The 13,448-nt window shown below is 35.7% G+C and overlaps 2 long non-coding RNA genes across 2 annotated transcripts; one reads left to right on the top strand and one right to left on the bottom strand.

Moving 5' to 3' along the window:
• Positions 1 to 5,542: 5,542 nt before the first annotated feature.
• On the top strand, positions 5,543 to 11,210 carry LOC147761880 (uncharacterized). The gene is made up of 5 exons (XR_015334875.1): positions 5,543 to 5,719; positions 5,955 to 6,036; positions 6,801 to 6,934; positions 10,344 to 10,529; positions 11,160 to 11,210. It is a non-coding gene; the product is annotated as an uncharacterized LOC147761880 (long non-coding RNA).
• On the bottom strand, positions 8,303 to 10,116 carry LOC147761881 (uncharacterized). The gene is made up of 3 exons (XR_015334836.1): positions 9,902 to 10,116; positions 9,430 to 9,680; positions 8,303 to 9,257 (listed from the first exon to the last, which is right to left on the bottom strand). It is a non-coding gene; the product is annotated as an uncharacterized LOC147761881 (long non-coding RNA).
• Positions 11,211 to 13,448: the final 2,238 nt, after the last annotated feature.

Genomic DNA, 13,448 nt, shown 5'->3' with positions numbered 1-13,448 from the left:
TTTTATTTTGGCAAATAAACAATATTTCAACAAGATCATCAGTCCCAAAGATTTCACGTTCTATAGTGAGTAGTAGATAGCATACAACGTATTTGATTGACAGGCAGTATGTTGCCTTAACAACGAACTAGATATATCTAGTTCATCCAGATCAATCTGGCTGTTGTACCCTGCACAGTACTTGTGTAGTTTCTGTTTTTGGAACGGTGTTTATCTCTAGAGCACGAAGATTTTTAACCAAATAAATATTCAGTAGTGAGCCTGTTATGTAAATAAATTTTGTCTTGTGAAGTTCTGGAGGGTGTTCACTTTCATAATTTGGCGGTAAGTTTGTTCACACTTCATTTTGCGACTGCATGTGTTTTGTGCCAAAAGTAGGTCACTCTTTTTAGTATCGTCTAGGAAGAGACAAAAAGACGTTAGTATGCATCAAAAATGATTTTTTTAAAGATTTTTGCTCCAAATTTCTCATAAATCATGACCTGTCCCAGGCCCGTAGCCAGGGGGGGTTCGGGGGGTTCGAAAGAACCTCCCCTTTTGCTGGGAAAAGGTCCACTCTGGGTAAAATTTGATCTAGGTACATGAAGTTTTTATGGGAAAAGGTCCACTTTTTCAGAAAAAGAACCCCCCTTTTGAAATTGCTGGCTACGGGCCTGTGTCCGTAGGACAGCCAACCCTGCAACTTCACCGAACTGAATTTTTACCTTAAAGAATCGTGTCGGCAAAAAAAGAAGCGTATCGGCAAAAAGAAATGCGCATCGCTGCCGATACGCTATAAAGGCCTGGGGAGAACCCTGAAGCGGTAGAGGGTAGACAAAGGGATCCGCTGATCCTAGTGTTATAGGTGTTATACAGTAGATCTGGATTCCTGGAAACATCTGAGGTAAACCTTTAAAAGCACTAGCAGAGTTAATTAGTAGCAATAGGGTTTCTATGATGTACTTGTCTTAGAGCTACTATAAAAGTTACTTGTGGGGATTTTTGCAGTGTTCGCTTCGTCCTTCGTATCTTTATAACTGTCTATTAAACCATAGTCCTCCAACTGGAGTGCAGTATTGCTTTGCATGTTAGGAACTCGTACATTACGTAGCCAAGTATGCTGTATACAGGGGTTCACCATTCTCAAATATAGTGTTGCTTCTCATGTTAAGACATATGCTGGACTGCTGAAGATGTAAAATTACAATGAATGTCCTTCAAAAATTCACTAAGGATGCCAAACTAAATTGATAATAATGAATGTTATTTATTTATTTATTGGTTATTCAACATACATCCCAAATGATCCCATTTTTTTTTCAGTACATGTATATAGGTGATCCAAGACATCCATGCCTAGACAACTTTATAGAGGATTATGCCTCAGTGACTGCTCCACTATTAAAACTGACCAAGCAAGATGTGAAATTCCGTTGGTGAGATGAGGAAGAAAAAGCCTTCGAGAAATTAAAAGAAACTATCACCAGCAGCAAAACAATGGCCTTCTTTGAACCAGGCAAACCAAAAATACTGAGAACAGAAGCCAGTTTTAACAAAGGGTTGTCAGCAGGACTGTTCCAAGAAATGGACAAAGCAAAGCAGAGCACTGACAGATACAGAGAAGAAATATTCACAGATGAAAAAAGGTGCATTGGCCGTAAGATGGGCAAAGTACAGGATGAGAATATACCCACAGGGTGCTCCAAAGGTCAAGATTATCACAGCACACAAACCATAAGTATCCATCCAGGTTTAACAAAGCACAAGCAAAATTACCATCGAGAATAGAGAAATGGGTGATGGACTTACAAGATGTTGACTATGATGTGGTATATGAGCCAGGAAAGAATGATGCAGACCTTCTTGAATATCTCTCCCGACACCCACGGCCACAAACGGGTGGTGATAGTACAGAGAGGATGATCATATGGATGGTAAAATCTCAAAAAGCAGTGATTCTCGATGAGATAGCAGAGAAAACCCTCACTGACCCAACTCTAATCAAACTTGGAAGGAGAATCTCAACAAGAGATTGGAATCTGTACAGAAAAGATGAGGAGATTGAACCATACTGGCATATGAGAGAAGAATTTAGTATTATTGAAGGACTCATTTACAGAAATGACAGGATTCTAGTTCCAGGGAAATTTCAGAGAAAAGTTATCCAACTTGGACATTTAGGTAAAACAAAGACCAAGAGAATGATGTGAAGCAAATACAGAAAATTCAGTTGATGAGATGTCACAGCAAGAGAAACAGTGATCATATTGAAGAACCAATTTACACCAGACCAAAGAGAACAATCAGACAACCAGCTTACTTTAAAGATTATCTATTAAAGAGACAGTTCAATCAGTTATATATAATCAGGATGAAGGAGGATCGCTGTCCTGAAAAAAAAAATAATCTGAGAAAATTTATATTTACTCAGGATGAAGGCGGATCGCTGTCCTGAAAGAAAAGTAATCTGAAATAATTTGTATGTAATCAGGATGAAGGCAGATCGCTGTCCTGAACGAAAAGTAATCTGAGAAAATTTGTATGTACTCAGGATGAAGGCGGATCGCTGTCCTGAATGAAAAGTAATCTGAGAAAATTTGTATGTACTCAGGATGAAGGCAGATCGCTGTCCTGAACGAAAAGTAATCTGAGAAAATTTGTATGTACTCAGGATGAAGGCGGATCGCTGTCCTGAATGAAAAGTAATCTGAGAAAATTTGTATGTACTCAGGATGAAGGCGGATCGCTGTCCTGAATGAAAAGTAATCTGAGAAAATTTGTATGTACTCAGGATGAAGGCGGATCGCTGTCCTGAATGAAAAGTAATCTGAGAAAATTTGTATGTACTCAGGATGAAGGCAGATCGCTGTCCTGAAAGAAAAATAATCTCAGATATTTATATGTAATCAGGATGAAGGGGGAACTGTGTCCTGAAAAAAATGATATGAGACATTTTATATTTACTCAGGATGAAGGCAGATCGCTGTCCTGAAAGAAAAATTGTCTCAGATATTTATATGTAATCAGGATGAAGGCCGATCACTGTCTTGAGGAGAAAAAAATAATCTGAGAAGAAATTCAGAGAAAAGTTATCCGACTTGGTCATAAAGTTGGACATCTAGGGAAAACAAAGACCAAAAGAATGATGTGAAACAAATACAGAAAATTCAGTTGATGAGATGCCACAGCAAGTGAAACAGTGATCATATTGAAGAACCAATTTACACCAAACCAAAGAGAACAATCAGACAACCAACTTACTTAAAAGATTATCTATTAAAGAGACAGTTCAATCAGTTATATATCATCAGGATGAAGGAGGATCGCTGTCATGAAAGAAAAATAATCTGAGAAATTTTATATTTACTCAGGATGAAGGCGTATCGCTGTCCTGAAAGAAAAGTAATCTGAAATAATTTGTATGTAATCAGGATGAAGGCAGATCGCTGTCCTGAAAGAATGTTATCTGAGATATTTATATGTAATCACGATGAAGGCGGATCGCTGTCCTGAACGAAAAGTAATCTGAGAAAATTTGTATGTACTCAGGATGAAGGCGGATCGCTGTCCTGAAAGAAAAATAATCTCAGATATTTATATGTAATCAGGATGAAGGCGGATCGCTGTCCTGAAAAAAGTGATATGAGATATTTTATATTTACTCAGGATAAATGCGGATCGCTGTCCTGAAAGAAAAATAATCTCAGATATTTATATGTTATCAGGATGAATGCGGATCGCTGTCCTGAAAGAAAAGTAATCTGAAACAATTTGTATGTACTCAGGATGAAGGCGGATCACTGTCCTGAAAGAAAAATTATCTCAGATATTTATATGTAATCAGGATGAAGGCCGATCACTGTCTTGAGGAGAAAAAAATAATCTGAGAAGAAATTCAGAGAAAAGTTATCTGACTTGGTAACAAAGTTGAACATCTAGGGAAAACAAAGACCAAGAGAATGATGTGAAACAAATACAGAAAATTCAGTTGATGAGATGCCACAGCAAGTGAAACAGTGATCATATTGAAGAACCAATTTACACCAAACCAAAGAGAACAATCAGACAACCAACTTACTTAAAAGATTATCTATTAAAGAGACAGTTCAATCAGTTATATATAATCAGGATGAAGGAGGATCGCTGTCATGAAAGAAAAATAATCTGAGAAATTTTATATGTACTCAGGATGAAGGCGGATCGCTGTCCTGAAAGAAAAGTAATCTGAAATAATTTGTATGTAATCAGGATGAAGGCAGATCGCTGTCCTGAAAGAATGTAATCTGAGATATTTATATGTAATCAGGATGAAGGCGGATCGCTGTCCTGAAAGAAAAGTAATCTGAGAAAATTTGTATGTACTCAGGATGAAGGCGGATCGCTGTCCTGATAGAAAAATAATCTCAGATATTTATATGTAATCGGGATGAAGGCTGATCGTTGTCCTGAAAAAAGTGATATGAGACATTTTATATTTACTCGGGATGAAGGCGGATCGCTGTCCTGAAAGAAATGTAATCTGATATATTTATATGTAATCAGGATGAAGGCGGATCGCTGTCCTGAAAAAAGTGATATGAGATATTTAATATTTACTTAGGATGAAGGCGGATCGCTGTCCTGAAAGAAAAATAATCTGAGAAAATTTGTATGTACTCAGGATGAAGGCGGATCGTTGTCCTGAAAGAAAAGTAATATGAGATATTTTATATTTTCTCAGGATGAAGGCGGATCGCTGTCCTGAAAGAAAAATAATCTGAAATAATTTGTATGTATTCAGGATGAAGGCGGATCGCTGTCCTGAAAGCAAAATAATCTCAGATATTTATATGTAATCAGGGTGTAGGCCGATTGCTGTCTTGAGAAGAAAAAAATAATATGAGAAGAAATTCAGAGAAAAGTTATCCGACTTGGTCACAAAGTTGGACATCTAGGGAAAACAAAGACCAAGAGAATGACGTGAAGCAAATACAGAAAATTCAGTTGATGAGATGCCACAGCAAGTGAAACAGTGATCATATTGAAGAACCAATTTACACCAAACCAAAGAGAACAATCAGACAACCAACTTACTTAAAAGATTATCTATTAAAGAGACAGTTCAATCAGTTATATATAATCAGGATGAAGGAGGATCGCTGTCATGAAAGAAAAAAAATCTGAGAAATTTTATATTTACTCAGGATGAAGGTGGATCACTGTCCTGAAAGAAAAGTAATCTGAAACAATTTGTATGTACTCGGGATGAAGGCAGATCGCTGTCCTAAAAAAAAAGTAATCTAAAATAATTTGTATGTAATCAGGATGAAGGCGGATCGCTGTCCTGAAAAAAGTGATATGAGATATTTTATATTTACTCAGGATGAACGTGGATTGCTGTCCTGAAAGAAAAGTAATACGAGATATTTTATATTTACTCAGGATGAAGGCGGATCACTGTCCTGAAAGAAAAATAATCTCAGATATTTATATGTAATCAGGATGAAGGCAGATCGCTGTCTTGAAAAAAGTTATATGAGATATTTTATATTTACTCAGGATGAAGGCGGATCGCTGTCCTGAAAGAAAAATAATCTCAGATATTTATATGTAATCAGGATGAAGGCCGATCGCTGTCTTGAGGAGGAAAAAAAATCTGAGAAGAATCTTCAGAGAAAATTATCCGACTTGGTCACAAAGTTGGACATCTAGGGAAAACTAAGACCAAGAGAATGATTTGAAGCAAATACAGAAAATTAAGGTAATGAGATGCCACAGCAAGTGATCGAAACTATAATGTCGCTACTGACACCTCAGGATGGCCAAGTCAGTAATGTTTATGAATATAAGGTTTTTTAAAGTACTTTTTAAAGACCTCTTTTTAAAATTAAAATTTTAATTATAAATGCCATAATGTCCATAGTCTTGGTAATTGATTTGCATGCCCTTATAAATGAAAGGGAAATATATATCAGTTAAATTATCTTTATTTTTAGCAGTTATGTCTGTTAAAATGACTGATATGGAAGGTGGTGGCTTCCAACTGGACAATGTTATTGTGGATAACCTGAGTAAATGGTAAGTGTTCTAAAGTTTTCTTAAATTAAGAAGACCTGTCATTTTGGCCTAAAGGAAGTTTTCCTGGGGTAAAGGACGGTTTTCTATAATTACCATCGGTTAATACATTAAAAAATTTTAGGGTGATTATTAATGCCCAATATAAAGACATAATTATTAAACCCAGCAAATAATTTTACTTTTCCAATATATTGAATTCATAAATGTATCTGTTCTGACATTCAAAGTTAGTGCATTAGCTTTTCTTAAAAAGTTTTTTTTTAATACATTTAAAGGGATACCAGCGTTTAGCTTGAGAGTCATATTATTACATAAGTGATTATAAAAATAAATCAAAACTTTATAAAAAATCGTGGGCTAACTTTGAATGTTGGAACGGATTCATAAACCATTGGTAATTATGGGAAAATCGTCATTTACAGGAGTATATCAATATATGAAGGTCCACATATGGTCCACATTGCTCCTTCTATTCAATTCATTTCATAAAATCTGATGACATTTTCTAGGTGATTTTGAAGTATACCTTATGGTGATGATAAGTAAGACTGTATGGCTTCTTGCATTGTCCAGTTGAAGTGGTTAAGTTCAATTACTTGTAATTATGTCCTGTCCTCAGTAACTGTCAATCATTTTTATCAGATGAAAGACTTGCTCTCAATCTGTATGTAAGGAGTGCATTTTGAGACTTTTGTCACCTACTGTCATCAGGAGTGTTGGATTGTACCAGGAACTGTTTTTGTCACTACTTATACTACTTTCAGTGATGGCAGAGTGCTGTTTGGTTAACCTACAGTAGAGGCTGTGTTTCAGTATCTGCAGGAAGGGGAAGGGGATGCTGGTCGGAGTACCAACCAAGGCGTCAGTTAGGAGAATGGCCAAGAACTTTATAATAAATGTAGGTAAAGGGGGGATGTTCTTTCCACTTGTATGAATTTTGGTTTATTATTCAAACATTACTTTCCTTTGGAACATTACTTTCTATTGTGAGGAGAGGAAATTGCTTGACCACTTAAGTAGATGTTAGATTATTTTTGATCTTAAAAGCAGATTCATTCCATTTTAAGACTGCTGCTGTAATGATTAAGACCATGTAAGATCATTTGTGATCTAAAATTACACTTTAAGACCCAATCAAGAGCACCTGCAGTTTATGTTACCTGTTGTGCATGATTAAACTTCAGTGTTGATTGACTTTTATAATCATTATTTACTATTGCATCAAAATTGACAAAATGACCTATTTTTTGCATCTTTATTTTCTGCTTTTTGTCTGTACATTTGACTTTGCTGCCTTGTTATAACTGGTGCCTTTTGTTTAATTTTCACTCTGCATTTGGTGTCCAGTCCAATGAGGTATACCAGCCCGCTTGGCGCCAGGTGTCGCTAGTGTGAATTCAGTCCTTCCACAGTCGCCATGTTGGATATCATATACTTTGGACTGTGGCACTGGCCTTAATAAACATGCCTCAGTATTGTTGTGTACCTGAATGTCAAAGTCGGCAAGGTGGGCATAATTTTCCTGAGGATTCAGGGCCTTGTTTGAAGTGAAGGGTTGCCCATGTCAACACACCTTCCATGTTAAAAGGACAGTTACAACTTGACCCAGGCACAGTAATTAGGCCCCTAAAGATAGACGAGTTGCCTCAAAAAGAATACTCGTAGAAAGGTTAATTGATCTTGGAAAAACTTATAAAGTTTTGGAAAGAGAGCTCCATAGCAAGAAAGTGCCCCTAGGAAGTACGATTTATCAAAGTGCGTTTTCTTCTTATGTCCGTAATTTCAGAAGAGTTGTCAGTAAATATACATAAGTGCCGGTACCGGTAGCCTTCTACCCGCATAAGGTTGTGTTATTAAGTAATATCCTTTTTTATTGATGTATTGAGCATGACCGGTAATGTTAATTAAATAATTATTTTTATTTAAAAAAATTATTCAGTACATCGTAAGAATCATAAAACTAGGTATAGTTAGATAATTTATTTGTACATGTATAGATGCAATTTCTCAGCCAATGGAATAATGCATGTTTGGAAATCTTTTTGTAACAGTTTAAGAAATAAAATTTAAAGAAAGAAAACATTTTATAAATGAACAGTTTTTATTCTTTTTTTTTTTTTACAAAATAGCACTTCTGAATTGTTTTACTTGAGTAGAAACACCATATTATTTCATCGCTCTGAAAATTCATTAAAAAGCAGCAAAACCAAATGTTTTATTTAAACAAAATAATTATTCAGTCCATAGTAAAAACCATGAAACCATGTAATACTTAGATAATTTATTTGTGCTATAACTTTCCTGATTATATAGCTGCAATTTCTCAGCCAATGGATTACTGTAGGTATGGAAAACTTTTTGTAACAGTTTAAGAAATAAAAATTAAAGAAAGCAAACATTTTACAAATGAACAGTTTTTTTGTTCCTTTTTACAAAATAGTACTTATGAATTATTTTACTTGAATAGAACCACCACATTATGTCAGCACTTTGAAAATTCTTTTAAAAGCAGAAAAACCAAATTATTTGCTGTAAATACAACTATCAAATTATTTCATCCCACTAAAAATACTTTACAAAATAGCATCATAGTTTTTTTCTCATTACAGTTAAATATTATTAAAAACAGCATAAACACATAAGTACTTTTTGTAAAGAATATAGCACCACCAAATTATTTCAATTTAGTTAAAACATTTTTTTTTAAATGGCACTTCAAAATTGTGGTTGCAGATAAAACCATCTCATACAGGGGTACTTTCTATAAACTAGCTGACACGTACTTCGTATAGTGTTTTTCATTAAAAAAAGTTATCCTCGGCAAAATACATGTAGAAAAATATCCAGTGTCAGAATGAATCAACCCCACAAACAGATCTTTGAATGTAAACACAACAAAATAGCAGAATGGGCGATTCGTAATGAACATCTGGCCTTCTAACTGAGTAAAGTATTTGCAGGTTTTCTTTAGGCCCAGATTTGTGCACGAGATACACATTCCAAAAGGGGAAATCAGGTCCGGGTCCAACTGTCATGTGTCTGCAATGGTTTTGGACACAACAATGATTCATACAGTTTGTTTATATACTTCTTCTCTGTAGCTGCAATTATCTCTTCAAATCTTGAGGCAGTGATCCACCATTGTCTCTCCTTGTGTCAGATTGCGCTCTTTCCTTGTTATAACTTGCTTACTCAGTGTCCTTCGCTGTTTGTTCCTCAACCTGAAATATTCATATCCCATTAAAGCATGGTAGATGGTTACAGCGTTAAATAGATACAATTTAGATTAGTTTAGATACAATATTATAATTCTATGATGTCACCTATCACCTAGTTTGATAATTCTCATATTTGGGCCCCGATTCTTAATAGTAGACCTCTGTTTTCACTTACATCATTCCCTCTATCCATGCTTTATTCTTTTCATGGCGCTTAGCAATAGTTGTTGTCCATCACAGCCGCCTGTAAGTCAGCTTTAGGGTAGGCATTACTGGTGGCTACATCAATCTTTGCCGCTGATGTGAAGTGATAGGTAAGATTCCTGAAGTAATCATTTTATCCTGCTCTTGAAGTTGGCTGTCCTGGGGTCCTGAAATCGAGAGTTTCAGGCTTTGCCCCCGATATATGGGCCTTCTTTGGGTAACCTTATAAAGAAAATAAATAAGTACATTTACTAAGTATAAAAATCTTTCCTGCTACTAAAACAAAATATGAGCGTAGGCCTACTCGTACCTACAGTAGTCTACATGTACATGTACATAACATGTCAGATTTGACACACACACCTCGACTAATTTTTGATTTTTTCAAGGAAAATAGTTAGCATTCGTGTTTTTCAAGCACTAAATGAAAAGAAAACACATACCTTCCAGTCAATTCACATTTTCATCCAGATGTTATGGCACCACATTCAAGTAAATTGTGTTTGAGTTGGTTCACTGTCAGCGACGCGTGCACACGCTCCATGTTAAACTCTGGTGTAAAGCCGTGAGCGAGATTCTGCGAGATTTTAGAAGGACTGCTTTCACCCCCACGCCATCTAGCGGCAGACCCTTAAAGCGGGTATTCCCCATTGACACAATTTTCATTTCTTAACGTGCAACAGAAACAAATATGCCCAACTTAGTTCATCATAGCAGCTTGGTTGTTCATATGTCCCACAGTTTGTTTTCTGTTTATCCACAAAGTACTGGTATTGACAAAAGTGCACCATTTCTTGTTGATATTTTTATAGACCAGAAATCTGCTACAGTATTATCTTGTTTAAAAATAGTAGAATTGAGTTGTTTTTTTTCCTATGTTTTCAGGGTCAGAGATGTATTATATCAAGAATGGTGTAAGGAGGCCTGTAGTGTTTAATGATGAGAAAAAGGAAAAAAAATTGCGAAAGTCATGATTCCCCTATGGGAAGCCATTTTGGCCAGAAGAAGACCCTGGGGAAAATTGAGAGCTGCTTCTTTTGGAGAAGCATGGTTACATTCATCACCAAATGGGTGTGTAGTAATTGTAGTCATGGGGGCGTCTCGATAGTCCGAAGGTTCATTGGTCCGAAGGTTCATTGGTCCGAAAAGTGGTAACATTTTCATCGATTTTTTAATCAAGGGTTCATTGGTCCGAAGGTTCTGTAGTGAATATTCGGACCAATGAACCTTCGGACTATTGAACCTTCGGACTATTGCTAGGGCCCCATAGTCATTACTGCATGAAAGTAGTTATATTGAAGTTTTTTGGTAACACTTTTTAGACCTTGGTTTTGTTTGGAAAGAGAGAAAAAGAGCAAGTATGAGATGAATTTGTAACAAGAAAATGGTAACACCTACTGTATAAAGTGGTAAGTTGGGTGAAAAAAATGCTTAGTCAAAATGAACAAAGTTGGGTTTATTTACCAGTTTTGTGTAAATTTAACTTAGTATTAAACTGTCCATCTGTCATCTGTTCACAGCTGACATGAAGTGACAGATTTTGTTTCTGATTGGTTTGTTAAATAGAATTTATCACATGTTGTTTTGTGCAAACTTCCCTAACAAGCTGTCAAACCAGATCTGATTAATTAGTGCACTGTGGCCAGCATGAGCTACTGCATCGTTCCTTGTAATAGATATGTATTTTATTGCATTTTGCAGATCAAGAAGTGTGACAATGCCAGTACATGGGGAAGATCAGAACAGCTACAGGTACCAGTGTTGCCATGGAATTTGCCAGTGTTTTCAGTGTAATTTTCAGTTTTCTCAAATATATTGTCCGAAGAAAATAATTTTCATTAGTCACAGTCAACTGATCAGCTTATCACAGATTTTTATTGTTGTTAAGCATCATTTGAAAAAAATTCAGAAATACTTGACATGATTTGACCAAATTATTCATGTTTAACTATTTTATGTCATGGGAAATGCCAGTCTTTTCAATGTAATTTTCAGTTTTTTTTCAGTTGTATTCTTTTTGTTCCAGAGTAAACTTAGGATGTAAAAGCAGGCAGTGAAAATGAGCAGCAAGAGGAGCACTGTGCCTAGTCCTTGTGTACAATACATGATATGTGGCAAGATTTAAGACATTGTCCAATATTGTGATAACAGCAACCCCTCACAGAAACCCATTGTAAGGAGTAATCTGCATCTGGCATTGGTAGTAAGGAGAAGTCTTGTATGGGTATATGTTGTTTTCCAGATGACAGTTAAAGGTAATTTGCAACCTCTTACACAAACAACCTCAAATCATCACGTTTGCTGTTTTATTTCAAAGTAAATAATACATTGCAATATTGAAATATTTGTTTTGGTCAATTCTCACTCTTCTGATGATCAGTTTCCCATAAACTTGACACTTAAAAAAAGACACAGACAACTGATCAGCTTATCACAGATTTTTAGTATTTTTAAGCATCATTTGTACAAATTTCAGAAATATTTGACTAGATTTGACAAAATTATTAACGTTTAACTGTTTTAAGGCCTGGAATTTGCTAGTCTTTTCAATGTCATTTTCAGTTTTCTCAAATATATTGCTCTTTTTCCAGAGTACCCTTACCATGAAAAAGCAGGCAGTGAAAGACAGCAGCAAGTGCAGCACTGTCTTATCCAAGTGTACAATACATGATATGTGACAATTATTAAACTATAACTATTTGAAGTTATGATGTGTTCCAATAAACTTGACACATAAAAAAAGACACAGACAACTGATCAGATTATCACAGATTTTTATTTTTGTTAGGCATCATTTGTACTAATTTTAGAAACTTTGGACAAGATCTGACAAAACTGTTAACAAATTGCAAGTGTTTTCAGTGTAATCTTCAGTTTTCTCAAATATATTGTCCGTAAAAGTACTTTTCACTAGACACAGTCAACTGATCAGCTTATCTCAGATTACTTAAGTTGTTAAGCTGAATTTGTACAAATTTCAGAAAAATTGGACTAGATTTAGCAAAATTCCTAACAAATTCCTGTTGCTTCTTCAATGAATTATTTCCCTTCCTGATTTGAAACATTCCCAGTAAATGTGTTATTTCAGAAACAGCTGTCATTGTGGTCCCCATTATACTTGTGGTCATCCTATTAGAGGGCATTATTGTTGTGTTCCTATTTCTGTGAAGAAGAAGGTAAGATCTCTCTCTCTCTCTCTCTCTCTCTCTTAAAAAATTTTAAGAAAAAAATTGTATATCAGCTTAAATGATATCAAATTCATGTTAGAAAATAAGGTATTCAGTATCAAACAGTTTTCTTAAAGGCACATATGGTTTAATTGTTGCGGCAATTCTTTAAAAGATTTGTTTGGTATTTATTGTAAGTCCAAATCTTAATCTATACCTCCGCCAAGGAGGTTATGTTTCCACCCCTGTTTGTTTGTCTGGTTCTCTGTCATCAACACAACTCAAAAAGTTATGGACCGATTTTGATGAAATTTTCAGGAACTGTCAGACTTCCAGTGGTGGGAGCGAGTTCAGACTGGGGCACCTGTAGGAATGGTGGCTTTCTGTGGAGGAGATGATATGGCCATCAGCACGCCATACTTTGTATATGACAGCTCTGTGACACAGAATGGGCTAAATAGTCACATGTTGTAGAGAAATGTAATCAGTAAAAGATTTGAGGGTTTAATTTGGATACTCAATTGACACAAAAGACACAAGATTTGGAACTCTGAAGTATTCAGTATTTTGGATTCTAGGACAGTTCCCCCTGGACAATTTCCCCTGACAATTCTCCCCTCCCCCCCCCCCCTTGAACAATCCCCCCCCAAGGAATATATATATTTATATACAAATATAATGTAAAGAGCTTCTGATGATCACTTTTTGTCTGTACATTTTCCAAGTGAACAGGCCAAGGTGTCCAGAACACAGAATGACTTTCTTGCCATCACCAGATTTCCGAAAGTGCTGGGGTGTGTGGATGGCACTATGATTGCAATTA

This window comes from Lingula anatina, chromosome 5 (genome assembly GCF_051362555.1).
Source record: "Lingula anatina isolate TDL-2025a chromosome 5, LinAna3.0, whole genome shotgun sequence".
Lineage (NCBI taxonomy): Eukaryota > Metazoa > Brachiopoda > Lingulata > Lingulida > Lingulidae > Lingula > Lingula anatina.
Note: the sequence above shows the minus strand (reverse complement) of the source record. Positions and strands in the feature narration are given on the sequence as shown.